Source organism: Nyctereutes procyonoides, unplaced genomic scaffold (genome assembly GCF_905146905.1).
Source record: "Nyctereutes procyonoides isolate TBG_1078 unplaced genomic scaffold, NYPRO_anot_genome, whole genome shotgun sequence".
NCBI lineage: Eukaryota > Metazoa > Chordata > Mammalia > Carnivora > Canidae > Nyctereutes > Nyctereutes procyonoides.
Window position 1 is genome coordinate 1,067,501 of NW_026575156.1, and position 19,131 is coordinate 1,086,631.

The following is a 19,131-nucleotide window of genomic DNA, read 5'->3' on the forward strand; positions in this document are numbered from 1 at the left end:
ACGCAGTTTGCAAATATTGTCTTCCATTCCCTGGGTTGTCTTTCATCTGTTGTTTCCTTTGCTGTACGGAAGGTTTTTAGCTTGATAAAGTCACATTTGTTTGTTTTTTCTTTCATTGTTAATGCTTTTGCTGTCATATCTAAGACATTATCACCGAGACCAATGTTGAAGATTTTTCCCCATGATTTCTTCTAAGTTTTATATTTGCATATGCTGTATTTAAGTCTTTAACCTATTTTGACTTGATTTCTGTGTAGTCTAAGATGAAGATCCAAGCTTATTCTTTTGTAGGTGCATATCCAGTTTTCCCAAAACTATTGGTTAAAGAGACTATCTTTTCCCCATTGTATAGCTTTGGCCCCCTTGTCAAAAGTCATTTCATCATATAAACATAGGTTTATTTCTGGTCTGTTACATTGACTATATGTCCGTCTTTATTCTAGTACCATACTATTTTGATTACTGTAGTTTTGTAACATGTTTTAAATTCAGGAAGTATGAGTCTTCAAGCTCTTTCTTTTTTATGTTTTTTTGTTTTTCTTTATTTTTTATTGTTTATTTTTTTAAAGGTTTGATTTATTCATTCATGAGACACACAGAGAGAGAGGCAGAGACACAGGACTTCAGGATCATGACCTGAGCCAAAGGCAGATGCTCAACCTTGAGCCACTCAGGTGCCCATTTGTGTTTAAGCTATTTAAGTATTTTGTGATTCCATATGAATTTTAGGATTGACTACTCATTTCTCTATAAATGTCATTGGGATTTTGATGGGCATAGCACTGAACAAGGGCCATCTTAAATTCTGCCTGATATAAGGACAATGCATTTTCAGACAGGTTCTGATGTTCAAATTGATTTAACAACAGAATTGCTTGTTAGCCTTTAAGTATCTTCCTCAAAAAAATAATAATTCTATTTCTTTAGGAGTTTTTTTTATCAGTTTTCCTTTTTCATTTTACTGGTTAAATTGTCTTCATTTTCTTAAAGAATTGCATATATATTAGAAAGATTTCCATTGACTGATTTTCATCTTTTACAAAAAACCAAATTGGCTAGATGATAAGTGACAACTTTAAAAGCATAAGAATATCCTCGAAATGATGGCAAAGAAGATACTAAGGCATAAAACCATCAATAGGCATAATTGCTAGTCCTTAAGGAAATATCTGAACAAATTTTAAACTCATAAAGAATATGCAAAAATCTTATGGTACACATTCTTTCAAAATTTGACTATAAATTCTGAATAAGATATTTGTTATAAACCTCACTTAATCCTGTATAATTGGTAACAAAAAAAATTATAGTTTTTTAGTAGGATTGTAAATATTTCATCTCAGTAGCTATGGGGAAGCTCAAATGTTTAAGTTAAGCAGACTACAGAAATTTCAAGAAGAAATACAAATATTAGTATTTTGTCAAAAATGACTCCTGTCATCAAACTAATAAAACTATTATTTTTCAACAAAATCAGAATTACTCTTAGCTATTCACAAATGTTTGCATTTTAAAATTCTTGAGCAAAAGGGTTAATTCAAAGGTGTTTTACTAGAAATAAGATTTTAATTATTATGGGAGATTCAATAGTAGCTATTATTGTTTGAAGATACATATGTGAAGAGTAATTTTAATTTTTGGCTAACACCAAATATTTATATAGGTCATGGAGTATTTTTATGCACTCAAAAAATTAAATGAGTCATGCAATAAGTAAATTAACCATATTAATCACAGAATGCAAATGACGTCATGAAACTTAACACTTGCACAGTGATTAGAGTTGCAAGTTTCCAAGTTCAGTCAAATTTGCATTGCAAATAAAAATTGGAAAGAAGTGGTAAAATATGCAATCATAAACTGATTAATCCTCAAACACATGCTATTGGTTTGTAAAATTAATACACATGGGTCATATTTGTCAGGAATAAATCTTGTCCTCAATTTCTATTTCTTTCATTCTTTTCTTTTTTCTTTTTTTTTTTTTTGCACTGCCTCACAAAAGTAGTCTAAACTTATGGATTTGCAAGTGTTGAAAATGATAAAATACCAGATAAAAAGACCTGATGTGATATTGAATATTTATTAAAAATATTAAATATTATTAAACTATAGGTTTTAAGCCTTATCCTAATTGGTATGTCTTAGTTTATGAATGAATGTATATTTATATATGCTTATATAGGTACATATGTATTGAAAGATTTGCATTAATGTGTTAGAGTGAAAGGAAGTGATAGCCCTGTGGAAGATTGTAGATAATATTTAAATTCCTAATTGTCAGTTTACAGTGAATACAATTGAATATTACAGAGTATTTATTACTTTTTTTTTAAGATTTTGTATATTTTAGAGAGAGAAAGCGTGAGCTGGGGGGAGGGGCAGAGGAAGAGGGAGAGGGAGAAATCTCAAGCAGATTCCTCAGAGCCTTACATTGGGCTTGATCCCACAAACCTGAGATTATGACTTGAGCCAAATCAAGAGTTGGACGTTCAAATGTCAGAGCCACCCAGGCTTCCTAGAGTATTCATTTCTATGTTAAATCAATTCAATTGTAAGTTTTTACAGGCTGTTTCAAAGTTCATCAGTAAAAACTTACCTTTAACCAGAAAGGTAAGGGATAGAAACAAATTTTGACTTTTATTTTACCCAGTAATATGCTGTATTATCAAAATATTCAATTTATAAGTTAATAGCATTCAAAATTCCCATATAAACTTATTCATAATTGAATATGGTGGAAGCACCATTGCATTGATATTCAGTGACTGAATTATATGGAAGATGTGACAGCCCTGTTTCTAGTTAGATATTTACATGTGAATTATCAGGAAATTATAGGCCAGTCAAAGATTGTCTACTATTGGGAAGGTAGAGTGCTTGAACTATCAGATAAATTCAGTTTATATAAAGAGTGAACCAAAATGTCAGTCTAAATATAGTGGCACTCTGGTTCCTGAATTATATTCCTTGCCTGTCTTAAGTTAGCAATTTAATAGAATAATTGGCTAGATTTAGAGCTATTAAAGCAAAACCTTAAAGAAATAATTTTAATACTTGATAGCATAGGTAGACACGTTCATTAGTAATAGAAGTGGCAAGATCTATTATTGAATTATGGGGCAGAATAATGTGAATTATGGAAAAATTATAATAAAAGTGGTTTAAAATTCTCAATAGAAGTATGCATTTGCATACCTTAAGATGATCTGAGGAAATATATTTTAAAATTTTCAGCAAACAATATTGAAAAGAAAAATGAAAGTATACAAAAGTTGAAATATATTTGGCCTGTTTATTTTGTTGTACATATTTAGTTAATTATGAAAGCATCACCAATCACAATATACCACCACCACCAAGAACCCGGATGTGATCTGATTATAACAATCTGAGTGTTTTATAAGTGGCTATATATTTTAACATTTCAAAAATTGTAAATGCTTTAGATTTAATATATTCACTTACTAATTATGTGCTTAATTTCTTCAAAGTATGAGCTCTCTCAGTAATAGCTTTGCTTCTTAATTCAGTGAAATGAGCTTTGGGGTCAAGGTTTATGCTACAATTGTTTCTGACCATCCTCCTATCAAAAGATCAGATAGGGCAACCCTGGTGGCGCAGTGGTTTAGTGCTGCCTGCAGCTTGGGGTGTGATCCTGGAGACCTGGGATTGAGTCCCACATTGGGCTCCCTGCATGGAGCCTGCTTCTCTCTCTGCCTGTGTCTCTGCCTCTCTTTCACTCTCTCTGAATAAATAAATAAATAAATCTTTAAAAAAAAAAAGATCAGATAAAAATAATGATAATTGAGCTGATAAGGCCAATCAACTTTTATATTGGTTCAATTAACTATGCACATACTCCCCATTTACCTTTAAACAAGATATTGAAAGAAATTTTAACTGCCAGTAAAATAGTACAGAGTAAAACACAAAAATAGCAATTGAGTAATATCTATTTTTTGGTTTCTTGAAAGAACATAATGAATATATGATTTTAAGGACTTGAGTTTTTCTTGGTGAATTTCAAATATTGTTAATATAATATATACTATGAAAATTTATTTCCATTTATGAAACAACACTTGGAAATGATAAAACAGTAAGTGAAAGTTCATTAGAAAGGAGGAGGGTCTGTTACATTATATCACCTCTTGACGTTAAGCATTAGGATGTGTGCTCTATGCCCTTTGCTTAATCTCATTGCCTGTCAGCTTTCTTTTTTCCATTTCAGCAATAAAACTCTCAGAATATTAGTTACCCAGGAGGCTTTATTTCATATCACAGAAACTCTTTGATTTATATAATCACAGAGATTTCTTATTTAAGGTCAGTTATTATGTTATGTGTCACATCTCTTAAAAATTAAATATAGCCGTCTTTATCTTTCTACTTCACCTGAGGAGCCAGTGTGTCATGCTTATTACCCAGCACATAAATTGCTCTTAAAATGAATTGGATTTATTTGGCTTAAAAAAACTTTGATATTTAAATTAAACACAATCTTAATTAAATTTGTAGTTTAAGAGGAAAAGCAATGATCCTTTACTCTTACTAAAGAGAAATAGCTGTAATCATCCCAACTATTTTAGAGATGATCCAATTTTACTTTTATCTGTTAGTAAGAAATATGTCAATATTCTGGTAAATGCTTTACAAGTAAGTTATCTGTACATCTTTTTTTTTTAAGATTTTATTTATTTATTTATTCATGAAAGACACAGAGAGAGAGGCAGAGACACAGGCAGAAGGAGAAGCAGGCTCCATGCAGGAAGCCTGATGTAGAACTCAATTCCGGGATTCCAGGATCATGCCCTGGGCTGAAGGCAGACACTCAACCACTGAGCTACCCAGGCATCCCTATCTGTACAACTTTTATCAAATCTTTTTGTTAATTTCTAGTGTAAACTAACTTTTGTTTTTATAATTATACAACTTATTTTAGTTTTATTTGATGAAGATTTTTCTGGTCGTTCTTAACTAATTTTAATGTAGTTTATTAAGTATTTAAATAATATTTCATTCCCTAACACAAAATTAATTTTTTTAATGAATTAAAACCAAGTAAAATGTTTTAACATTATATACACATGTTAAGTGACCACTGTGATTATAAGATTCGGGAATGGAAATTTAAACCTTAACTCCATTCTTTTATAAATGTGCCTATAGGCTTGTCACTTAAATCATTTTTGATCTAAAACTGAGAATATTCAGGTACACATATTAATTAGTACAGAGCCAGAAATATTGTAAGCAAAATAGCTATAGTTTAATTAATCATCTTTTAATTATAAAATGTTTTATGTAAAAGCTCTTTTAGGTTTCTTTGAAAGTTCAGTTGTATTGTTTTGTTTTAAATTTATCCTAGTCTATCTTTAATCTCTATTTCAATGATGATTTCTATTTCAGTTCACTAAAGTTTATGAGTATTAAATGTATAAAAATGGGTAAAGAAATCAGAAATCATAACCATAGAATTTTATAACTGTTATGTATCTTAAAGATCATCTCATCCAGCACCTTCATCCATAAGACAGAGACTAGTTACATAAAGCCCAGCTAGTTACAAGCAGACTCTTGGTTAGAACTAAGTTATAATGGTGGCATTAAAGCAATCCATCTAAAAATAAAGGAATCCATCTAGAATGCCAAACTCTCTACAATACATACAACTCTTAAACTTTTATGAATTTCTTTATAAAAATATAATTTTTGATAAATAATTATAAATTAGAGAAAAAATTTTATTCTATGAACATGGTAGAAAATGCATATGCACTTCATCACATTTTCCTTAATCCCTTTCTTTCTCCACTCCTAGTGATTACAGAAAAGAGCAACTAAGTATATTCATTTGCTTGAATTAGTTCCATTTTATGTGTGGTTGTTGGGAAATTACTATCTGTTGAACCTGTCATTATAGGAATTCAGAACATAATTTATATAAAATTGTGTTATTTATCAATTGCTATATAACAAATTATCCTTGACCTCCCTGGCTTATAGAAGCATTTATTATCTCAACTTCTGTGGGTCAGGAAGCCAGATGCTGCTTACCTAGGTCTGATGGCTTTGGTTACCCAAAGAGCTATCGTCAAGGCAGCTTGAAAACAGCAGTCATTTCAAAACCTTCTAAAGAACCCAGTTAGGCTTACTCATGTGGTTGTTGGCAGGATTCAGTTTTTGCACGTGATTGGCAAATCTTAATTAAAAATTAAATTAAAAAATTAAATCTTAATCCTCCTTTGTCTCCTTGCTTTGTGGGTATTTTCACAGGAAATTCACAATTCACAACATGGTTTCCTTCATCAGAGTGAAACAAAAAGGTGAGAGGGAGAGAGAGAGAGAAAGAGAACACAATGGAAATCACAATCTAAAAAAAAATAAAAAAAATAAAAAAAAGGAAATCACAATCTTTTGTAGTTTAATCTTAGAAGTAACATATCATACCTTTGCCATTTTATATTTATTAGAAGCAATAATTCAAATGCTTGTATTCAAATGGAGGGTTTTACACAGAGTATAAATATCAGGGGGTGGTGAACATTGGGATCCATTTCAGAAGCTCCCTACCGCAGAGATTATAAATGAGGAATGTCTAAACTCTTCATATAATTTTCTCACATTCATGTAGAACTGGCTGTCTTAAAAAATGACCAAGGTGTTTTATTCTAAATACTTTGTATTTTAGCTTGATACATTTAAAAAAATATTGTTGAGTTCTATACCACCCACTGAAACAATTTTTTGAGACAAATGAAATATTTATAGAGATGATATTTAAGTAATGGTAAGCATGTAGAATGTACTTTATAGTCCCAACTTTAAAGTTGAGCATATATTTATAGTCTCCATTTTTTTGTTATTTATTTGCAGCTTTCCCTTAAAATTCCAAAATTCACTTTATCACTTTACAATTTTATTTTTGTGGCAAACATGTTAAACTCAGCCTAGCACAATGAATGTTGAAGAAAATTTCTCATGATCTCAGAAGCACAAAATGAACCTTCAATACACAAAAATATATAAAATATTTCACCATGTGATTTTTAATTAAATGAAGCCCTCACTAACCTAGATGGATTATCCTTTGTAATACAGACCAAATGGACTGCTTTTCTACTTCCAAATAGCAGACTCATTGATAGAATATTGGAAATGTAATTCGCACAGATGAGAATCTAAGAGAAGGAAAGCAGAGTTATTAACTTGGAAGCCAATAATCTTAGTAAGTACAATATTTGACATAAAAATTAGGAAAATGTATAATTCAAAAATATTCATAAAATTAGCAAAAAATTATAATCAGAAAGCATGATAAAATGTAATCTGGTTGTGTGAGCAGCACACTTTGCTTTAAAACAAACAAATTCTGCTCTTTACAAATTTTGGGTTAACTCTTATGGATTTAAATTTTTTGTTTGACAGTTAAATACATTGCTGAATAGTGCATGTACTTTACAGTCAGGTGACTTTCACATTACATTTGTTTGGGATTTCATATTTATTTTATATCATGAAACATTTAGTATCTTGACTGCATTACTGAAATAATAATTATGCAAATATAGTTAGGATAAAAAGAAACAGTATAATTGAAGCACTGCCATAAAGCCTTCCCCAGCAAAATCTCAGCAAAAGTAGGATACAATATTTGAGAAGTAAAATTTCCATTTGCATACAATTTTGTTCTGTTATTTTAACTTATAATCAGATAACTAATCCATTATTGGTGTAGACAAATTAGAAGTGCAAACAAACAGAAAGAAAAACTATTTTCAACTTTATGAACAAGAGATAACCACAACTGCCATTTTGCTGTGTGTTTTCAGACTGTTCAATACAAATGTATACCTATATACATTTTTTTCTTTTTTTTAAAATTTTATTTATTCATGAGAGACACACGGGGGGGAGGGGTAGAGACATAGGCAGAGGGAGAATCAGGCTCCACGCAGGAAGCCTGATGTGGACTTGATCCTGGAACTTGAGGATCACACCCTGAGCCAAAGGCAGACACTTAACCACTGAGCCACTCAGGCATCCCCCTAAATACATTTCTAACTAACTTCTGATCATAATACTTTATGATTCATCTTTTAATATAAACATTGTGGGGAAATATATATATAATATATATATATATATTTTATATATATATATAAACTGGTTCCCTCTCACAGAACATGTAAATACACAGGAAATTTAAGGTTCATATTTTCCCTCCTCATTATTTTCTTAGTTCATTTCCCCACTCACACTTACCTCCAGGGTTGGGAAACTGCAAACTTAAAAATAAAAAAAATGAGGGAAATTTAAATGAACACTAGACATTAAAGATGGATTCATGCAGTATTAATATATGAAACTACCCACACTAATCATTATAACAAAGCAAATGATGCATTGATTTTGCAAATAGTGTAACAGATGTATCTTCCAAGGAAATATTATTAATATATATACCCCTCTGTTTTCTACCTCTCCCTTTTTAACTGAGATACATTTTTAAAATATGTTTACTTGTTCTATTGTTTTACTGACTGAAATAATTTTTTTTTAATTTTTTTATGATAGTCACAGAGAGAGAGAGAGAGAGAGAGAGAGAGAGAGAGGCAGAGACACAGGCAGAGGGAGAAGCAGGCTCCATGCACCGGGAGCCCGATGTGGGATTCGATCTGCTAAACCGCTGCGCCACCCAGGGATCCCCCGAAATAAATTATAATTAAAGAGAAAACACCTGCAATTCTACATTTCTATGTATATACAAAAATATGTTTCTGTGTATATATATATATATGTGTGTGTGTGTGTGTATGTGTACACATGTGACATACATGGAGATGTGATTCCAGATGTTTAAAATCAATTTAAAAATTATATTTATATTTTTATTCTACTTATTTTATATTAATGGTATAATGTGTCACACAATATATAAAGTTATTATTATTTCAAATATTAATCATGTATCATATACTAGTAAGTACCCATATTTATAAAACAAATAGAAGTTTGGTAAGGAATAATTAGCATAACTGGATTTATAATATAATTGTAGTCAGAAATTTTCTGAAATAAAATCACAAATTAACCTCTAATGGGCGGCTGTTCTTAAAGTTGTATATATATATATATATATATATATATATATATATATATATATAGTATATGTACACATACACATTTACTCCACCATGCCACTAGGAAAATTAAACTGATATTTAACTTCAGTAACAGAGAGGTGAAGAAATTTCTCAAATCAACTACACTTAGAACTAGATTCTCAGAATATTCCTCTTTAAATATCCATTTCAATCTTATGCTACTCTTTTGAGAACCTCTTTCATAGATACCGAATTTAATAGTTGAATCAATGCAACTTCCTAATTACTAGAGGTGGAAACTAGAACTTGTCTTAGAAAGGTTAGGTGATCTGCAAACTGTTACTTTGCTAATATACATAATGGAAGTAGGATACATCAGCGTCCCCTAATTTTAGACCTTTTGCTCTCTCCTCCACATAAAATTGTTATCCTTTCTTTTATCCTAATACAAAGGTATTCAATCTCTTTTAGAAAAGCTGTTGGAATTTTGAACACTAATGATATCAAATGTAATATCACATCAGTATTGTATTTTTTATTTTTATTTTTTTAATTTTTATTTATTTATGATAGGCACACAGTGAGAGAGAGGCAGAGACACAGGCAGAGGGAGAAGCAGGCTCCATGCAGGGAGCCCGACATGGGACTCGATCCCAGGTCTCCAGGATCGTGCCCTGGGCCAAAGGCAGGCGCTAAACCGCTGCGCCACCCAGGGATCCCAGTATTGTATTTTTTAGAGCCCACTCCCATGCCTCATATATACTTCGGTAGGAATCCTTTAATAATTTAAGCACATTCTGAGCTTGTTACCTAAAAAATGTCAAACATCAAGTTTTTTGGTCAAAATTAAGTTCTAGAAAATAGTAAATAATTCATCAGATATGCATATAATACTAGTAAAAATACTGTCTATAGTGGTCAAAAATGGAAATAACTATAATATCCTCTAATTAGGTATTTGAATAATGGGAGATTCTTTGAGTGCTTATGTGCTTGGCTGTCTGATAAGCTCTGAGATATATTCACATGAAAACTGTCCTCGTTGGGCTGACAATCTAGCACAGAAGATAGACTCAAGCAATATCTATGAAATGTAATTGGATTACTTAACCTAAGCCCATTGGATTCAGAGGATATTTTTCAGTAGATGGGACATTCATATGAGGTTGGAAAGAAAAGTTTCAGTCTAACAGAAGAACAAGTATGATGCTCCCTAGCCAAGGAAGAGATGTTAAGAAAGTTTTAGTGTGTCCGAGGTCATAAAGGACCTTAGGTCTATACGTCACAATGAATCTCAGTGCCAAGGTTTGAATATTTGTATTCTCCCAAAATTCATATATTGAAATCCTAACCTCTGAGGATGATGGTAATAGGAGATGGGAATTCAGGAGGTGCTTACATCATGATGGTGGAGCCTCTATGAATAAGATTAGTGTCCTTAAAAAGAGATCTGAGAGAGCTCCCTTGCCACTTGTATGCTTCACCCTGTGATGATACAAGAAGTCTGTGACTTGGAAGAAGATTCTCACCCGACCATGCCGGGGGAATTCTAATCTCAGATTTCTAGTCTCCTGGACTGTGAACAATAAGTTTCTGCTGTTTATAAGCAACTTAGTCTGTGGTACTTGTTATAACAGCCCTAATGGACTATGGCACTTAGAATCTGTATTTCAGGAGTTTGAATTTTATTCTAAAATCAAAGAGAAACAATAAAGCATGTTAAACAAAAAAGAGTCATGATCCTTTTTTAGAAGAATTTCTCTAAGCAGCACAGAGAAGCATCAATTGAAGAGTAGTGGGATGGCACCCAATTAAGTTGTGGTAGTAATTTCAGATGAAAGTCGTTTTTCAAAACAGTAATGCCACTGTGGGTTAAGGAAGGCAATTAAATTCAAGTCCTCTGCTCATTAAAGGAGGGGAAAGGGTCAAGTTCACCTTCCAAGTTTCAACATGAGTTACTACTGGGTTTATGGTCGTATTCTTCACTAAGATTAAGAACTCAGGATGAACAAGGCACTAGGAAGGTAATAAGATGAATTTTCACAAGCAACTCAGACCAATTTTTCCCAAACAGAAGTGATCCATGTAGAGTCTAAAATCATGTTGAGAGAATTCTTGGGTAGTATTATTATTTAAAGAAAAATTATAGATAAAAATGTATTGACCTGAGAAACTGTTAAAGATATAGTGAATGAAAATATTGCAAATCTGTATTTATAGCATACTTAAATATGTCTGGAAAAATCTACACGGTATTAACAATATTTATGGTTGGGCGGTGTATGCTTTATTTTATTCACTTTTATTATATTAGTTTCCAAATTTTGACCACTGTATGCTTCCTTAATGAAAAATAAAGTACTAACACATTCATCAGAAGTTTTGTTCTTGTGGACTTAAGACAATAATCCCAAAACCTGCAACTTGTTATTTTGTCTCACCATATTATCTTTCACTATTTATATTTTTATTTTAAAGCATTGTATCTGTATTTTTTTTAATTTTTATTTTATTCATGAGACACACAGAGAGAGAGGCAGAGACACAGGCAGAGGGAGAAGCAGGCTCCATGCAGGGAGCCTGATGTGGGACTGGTTCCCGAGACTCCAGGACCACGCCCTGAGCCAAAGGCAGACACTCAACCACTGAGCCACCCAGGCATCCCGCATTTTATCTGTATTATAGAGGGTACTATATATTATATAATGAATTGATCACATCGTGACAAAAGCATTGACTAGGTAGCAGGAATAATCATGACTTTTACAGGTGAAATAAAGGGAAAAAAGTCAGACATACTAAAATAAACCTAGTTTAAATAATCATGTAATAGAAATATTATGTGATTATAATTATGATTCTTATGGATGTGTAATTCATTTAAGGGATGTTTCAATAAGCCAGATCCTCTGTACATAAATGCAATAATTTGTGTGTCAAAATGAAGACTTAAGAAATGTTTTGGAGGTTATAGTTAAAATATTAAATAAAACAAGATAAAGAAAATTTGTCTAACAAAATGACTGCATCATATACCAATAGGGATGCACAGATTTTATTTCTTAAAAATACTAGCAACATCAATATTATTAATTTTAGGCTTTCATCACAGGCTCACATAACCAAACCACTGAGTAGACAAATGTGAAGTACACTTTTTATATCTCCCCCTATAAACAATAGTTGTATTTAATTGTTTTCTCTTATTTCAGCACTCTGGGGAAGGCAAAATGAATTTAACGTTTAACAGATCTATAATCTTATTGGGGAAGTTTCAAAATAAGGTTCTTCGGATTATAAGTATGAATTTTAAGGAAAGGCACATTAATGAGGATTCAGGATTATGAGAAAGATTTGTAGGGCTGGTTTTAAAGAAGGAAAACATAAAGATAGATGGTAAGATTCCATCAGGAGAGATTGGCAGAAGCAAGACATTGCAGTTGAGTCTTACCAGAGGTGATCAATGTGAACTAGGGAGAAAGTTTTGGCTAATTCAGAGCACAAGTGGTCAGAATACCACGCAAAAATCTTTAAGTTTGACACATAAATAAATGTGGAGTCTGGATATTTTTAATTATGATAGTAATTAAAGACATGATACAATGGCAATATTAGTTGGTATATTTATTTTAATTTGTATATTCTCATTTTTATAATTGCATCTCTTGATGGATATTGCAATTGCTTCTGGTTTAGTATATTATGAACAAATCTACTGTAAACCTATGCTTTAGCTACACTTTTGCACTTACATGACTTCCAGAATAAGCTAAAGGGTATGAGTGGGCTAATAACACCAACTGTTACATATATGGTAAAGCCTGCTGCTTATTTTTTAAATATACACATTGTTTTTTTCTGACCCATTTGAAATTATATTATTTACATTATACTCCCTCAGTATTTTTAATATTTACTTAAGAATATACATTAAGGAATGTAATTTTTGACATATTAATAAGTTATTACCAGAAGTTTTCCAAATAGATATTGAATATTTATTCCCACCATGAGAATATCTTTTCATTGTTGTCTTCAGGGTATATGAGTGTGAGACTCTGTGCATGCCTTAGATAATCCATTCTGGTCAGTATATTGCATTATATCATTGTGCTTTTAACTGATATAATTTTGTTAACATAATGTTAAGCACAGTTTAATAATTCCAAGGAAGACATATAAAGAAATGGTAGAGTAAGAGAGGGAGCAAGAAAAAGGTGCAAAAGCCTCTATAATTGAATGGATGATTATTGTGGGAAAATTGGAATGAATTCACTGGGGATTGAGGACACACTTCAAAATTTCACATTTTGGGCCAAATACATTGGGGTATGGAATAGGCAAAAGAACATTCTGTCAAAGGGTCTATGTTCCAATTCCCAGAATCTGTAACTATTTTAGGTTATGTGACAAGGGAGAATTAAGGTTACAAATCAGTTGATCTTAAAGAAATTAGTTTAGACTATCCAGGTGGGCCAAAGAAATCACAGGGGTCCTGAAATGGGCTTGTGGGAGGCAGAAGTGTCAGAATCAAAGGCAGCATCTTGAAATTGTGTTACCCAGACATTACTGGCTATGCAGACAGCCTAGAATCCAGAAAAGGCAAGGAAATGGATTGTGCCACAGAATTTCCAGAAGCAATATTAGTCTAGCAAGATGCATTTTGCACTTAAAACCTATAGAGCTGTAAAATAGTACACCTATTTTATTTTAAACAACTACATTTCTGGTAAAATGTTACAAAGCAACAGAAACTAGTGCAGAGAATTTGTCCATCATATCTCACTCCTTATCTATTGAGGTCATATCTGGGACATTACCTTTCTTCAACCTTCCTCATGGAAGCTGCCTCAGTCCTGTAGCTAGAAAACTCTTGGATGCAAAGATTCAGGAAGACTTAGGCGGGAACTGGAACTGTATAGGAGGGGGGTATAACATATTTGTTAGGACATTAAGAGTATCCATTATGGGGCTTTCAGATTTTCTTCCCCTTTTTAAAATATACATGTAATCTTTTGAACCTTCTGAAAGTAGGTTGCTTATGTCAAACCCTTAACTCCATAATACTTCAATGTATACTTTCTAAGAGATTAATTCCCTATGTTACCATAGTACAGTTATAGTAGTGGTCAAAATCAAAAAATATTGATGCAATACTTTTATTTAATATAATCTCAGGAGCTTCTGTTTGTTTGTTGTCTGGGAATACCTACTTCATCTTAATTTTTAAAGGATAATTTTTCATGTTATAGAATCTTAGATTTGTGGGGTTTTTTCCTACAAACATTAAAATGTTATTTGTCTCTGACTTCTATATTCTCAGTTGAAAAATCGGTGTCAGTCCTCTTTTTCCTCCTTGAAGATACTGTGTCTTTTTTATCTGGGCACTTTAAGATTTTAGATTTTCCCCTCAATTGGCATTCCTAAGTTTTACTGTGCTATTCTGGGGCTTTCTCTTCTTTGAAATCATCCTACTTCCCGTTCACACATTTTCTTAAATTCATTGGTTTAGTTTTTCAACTACTTTGAAAAATAATAATCTATAGTTCAGCGAAAATTGCCTTTCTTATTTTAGCTTTCTCTAATTAAATTACCATTAGACCTTTTTACAAGTTCCCATATGTTCATTATAAGCTTTTAAAATACATTTTAAAATCCTTTTTATCTCATGCTTGAAATAGGAAGAGAAATAAGTAGAAAGTATCCAGTTTGGAATATATAGAGAGAAAAGAGAAAAGACTGAAAACCATTGCTTGATATGTTTATCCATTCCTACATTCTTTTTTTTTTTTTTTACCCTCTTTAAATTTTATTACTTTGAACCTGGTGAGGAGTTTTTTTGGGGGGGGCTTTTTGGCATGTCCGGAAATTTTTTATTGAAAGCTCTTCAATTTTATTTAAAAAATCTAGTCATTGGTTGATATGCTCTTCCTTCAGAATGGTTTAATTTTCCCTTGACTATTATTTAGAATTAAGGCAATACGTTTGTTTCATTTGTGTTTTATTTATGGCCTCATCTTAGTCCATGGATATAGATTTCACTCCTAGAACATAGCCTTAAAGTTTAGATCTTGTGGGCTCTTTTAAAAAGCCCAAATGACTGCACTATGGCATGCCCTGTACTTTAATCTGTGCTCCTCAGACCCAGACTATTAAACTCTCTGCTTAGTTCTTTTGCAACCCAGGGATTGTTTTCTTCATACTGTAGCTCCTGTTCATACATGCTCAGTTTAGAAACTGACAAATGACTCAGGAAGATTCTATGCATGGAGAATTCTTGGCTGAACAGGGTTTTCTTCTCTTTAAGATCTGGGTGCCTTGTTTACTCTTAGCTTCAACCTATCAACAATATCAGATGCAGCTAGTGGAATCTCAAAAAGTATCGTTCTTCTTAGACTCTATTTTTCTTGCTGGAAAATTAGTAAATTTATTTAAAGAGGAAAAAAAAGTGCCTTTTCTGTTGATCTGTTGATCCCTCACATTTTGTCTTTTTAAAAAATTTCCTATATTCCTTAAGAGTATTCTTGTGTATCTTCTAGCTCTTAGTGTTTTCAGCAGAAAGTTTATTTTTATAAAAACTATTCAGTCATGAACCAACGTGGATGTTTTATTTATAAATATTTTTAAACATTTTTACAATTATAAATAGGACATTTACATATACATGAGAAAACTAGATAGATATCATTTGATAGTTTTAAGTTAAAACTTCATTTAAAGGTGATACAATAGTCACTATTAATACTGAATGTTATTATCATTCTATTTTGTTTGCTTTATGAATAAGTTTTACTGGGTGTCAAATGAAACGTCATATGAACATTAATTATAAGCTCATGTATTTATTTAGAAGAAACCTTCAATATTTTTTTAAAGATTTATTTATTTATTCATGAGAGACACACACACAGAGAGAGGCAGAGACACAGGAGGGAGAAACAGGCTCCTCGCAGGAGCCCAATGAGGGACTTGATCCTGGATTCCCTGACCACGACCTAAGCTGAAGGCAGCTGCCCAACTGCCCACAACCTTCAATATTTTAAGAGCACTTTCAAGTTTAAGGAGTTCAAGAGTGAAAGCATGAATCCTTTATTCCAGTTAACACTATCTTAAAAATAATCTTCCACATTATATAATTAAAAGCTTCAACATATAAAAAACACCTCAACAGAGGGAGTTTAGTATTTTTCAGAATCAAATACTTGGAAATATCAGAGGGAGAAAGCCCACTTTTCTTAGCAAGGTCTTTAAAAGAATTTCAGCAAGACTTATAGAAAATTAAGAGCAGTGACAGTAGACCAGAATGTGTTCTCTTAAACATTTACAAGCTTTATTACTGAAGATTCTATGCTTAAGTACTATAATAAAAATGAAAATTATTTCATTGCTTGGCAAAATCTATAAGTGTTAAATAAAGAGACTATGACTTAGAATTTTATTAAATAGAATTGCAATTTGGCTGCTCCTACCTAGATATATCTCTCTATTCTGAGCTTTCTCAAGAAACAGTAGAGGCAATTTGTTAGGTATTCAACTTAGTTGGAAAATGATTTCCTTTATCTTGAAATTTACATAAATAATTACAATATATGTTTTCATGTAGTATCATGAAAAATTTCTCTACTTTGTTTTTTTTTTTAAGATTTTATTTATTTATTCATGAGAAACAGAGAGAGAGAGAGAGAAAGGCAGAGACACAGGCAGAAGGAGAAGCAGGCTCCATGCAGGGAGCCTGATGTGAGACTCTATCCCAGGAATCCAGGATCACGCCCTGGGCTGAAGGTGCCACTAAACTGCTGAGCCACCCAGAGATCCAATTTCTCTACTTTGAACCATAAAACTTTTGTCAGTGCATTTATTTATTTTTTTTTTTTAATTTTTTTAATTTTTATTTATTTATGATAGGCACACAGTGAGAGAGAGAGAGGCAGAGACACAGGCAGAGGGAGAAGCAGGCTCCATGCACCGGGAGCCTGACGTGGGATTCGATCCCGGGTCTCCAGGATCGCGCCCCGGGCCAAAGGCAGGCGCTAAACCGCTGCGCCACCCAGGGATCCCTGTCAGTGCATTTATTTATTTAGAAAATGACAGATTTTCTCAAAAGCAAACTTTTAGTTTTAAATCCTTCTGTAATTTAGCTATAATTTAGAGTTTTTCATAGCTTAGTCTTACATTCTAGCATGTTCCAAGTGACCAAACTTGTTGCTAATTTTTATAAGAAGCTTTTGGAGAATAGCTAACTATGATGTCTCCTCTTTTTCTGTATCTCTTCCCCTTTTTCCTTCCCATCTTCCTAGCCATATATACACATTATTCCTTCAATTTTGATTTCCAATATGGAATATATTTGAGTTATTGAGTAATCTGAGATAAGAACTATATTATGCCAAAGCTCCATGAAATAGGATGATATGTTTGTACAAGATGGCAGATCAAGAGATGCAATTTGTTAATGGACGTATAGTAATTCAAAAGACTTATCTATTGGGTGGCACGATAACAGGTAAAAGGCAAGAGATATGTTTCACACAAACAAGATCTAGAGATGTGAAGAACTTAGTTGGGAAATAAAAAATAAAGCTGAAATCAAACAGTTCAGAGGGTTTTTGGCATTAAGGCTGAAAGAGACAGCTAAGCCAAAATTCTTCCTGTCAAATAGACAACCCAAAAGGCTTGCATAGATTTTATTATCACTGATTCAGTACACTCACTATGGTTTTTATCATTAAAAGACATTTAAAGTGAGATACTGCTTTTTAGTAAAGACTATGTTTTAAAAAAAGTGAAAGAAGTATACAACATTAGAAAGGGGAAAAAATATTGTCTCTTTTAAACCAGTTTAAAGTAAAAGCACTTGAGCTTTAAAAAGTAGTGATAATGAAAGTAAAATATAAGGGAAAGTGCTATCTCCAATATATAAACATAATAGTTGTCCTTTACTGCAAAATTCTCAGAAAGTATTCTGAGAAATTTATTTGAAATAATTACATGATTTCTAATAATTCTGACATAAAAACAGTTATTATCACCACATTACAAATAAAGAAACTGAGATGTTTAGAGTTTGAATATTTTTCATAACGGCACACATCTGACAAACTGCAGACCATCTAAGCTGGGCACAGAAAGTGGTAACAAATGGTACTTATTATTTATTATTTTGATAATAAGCTCTCAAATATTGAAATCATAAAATCAACAAAACTGTGAGGTGTTACTAATCAAACATAAGAACTACTTTTGGAAGATTATCAAAACAATTTTAAATTAAATAAATCATTTTTTCATTAAAAAAAACTTAGGAAAATTTTCCCAAAATATATATTATTTTTCTTCTTTTAAATACAGGAGTTTTATTTTTATATTGATGCAAGCAAGAGAGAAAGTGATTTTTTTTATTATTTGTGCAACAATGAAAGTATACATTTCATTCTTTATTTTTTTTAATATTTTATTTATTTATTCATGAGAAACACAGAGAGAGAGGCAGAAACACAGGCAGAGGGAGAAGCAGGCTCTATGCAGGGAGTCCGACGTCAGACTCGATCACGGGACCCCAGGATCACACCCTGAGCCAAAGGCAGGTGCTCAACCATCGAGCCACCCAGGTGTCCCACATTTCATGCTTTTAATCAAATACCCTAAAAATATGTGGCACTATAAGGTCATAGAAAACTTAAATATATGTAGCTCTGAACCTTTAATGTTAAAAAGATACTTTACGATACCTTTAAGGAAGTTGTCTTTTAAAAGTAGGAATTGTTAAAATGTAAAAACTACATTAAATAACATAAAATAAACCGTTAAGAACACAGTATATATATAACCTGTCAAACCTTCCTCTGTGAGATTTTCAGGGTGACATGAAAAGCAAACATGTTTCACCCAAGAGCACTGCTTGTCAGGAATGACTCATGGCATAACAGATATCACTGAAAAGATAAATGCTTAATAAAAGAAAATTGATATTTCCAGATGTGCCCTAGAATATCTGTCAATTGTAAGGTTAAATTCAAGAATT

At 32.1% G+C, this 19,131-nt stretch overlaps 1 pseudogene; it reads left to right on the plus strand.

Moving 5' to 3' along the window:
* The window catches only part of LOC129502276 (40S ribosomal protein SA-like), a 179,117-nt pseudogene that overhangs the window by 453 nt on the left and 159,533 nt on the right, over nt 1-19,131 (plus strand).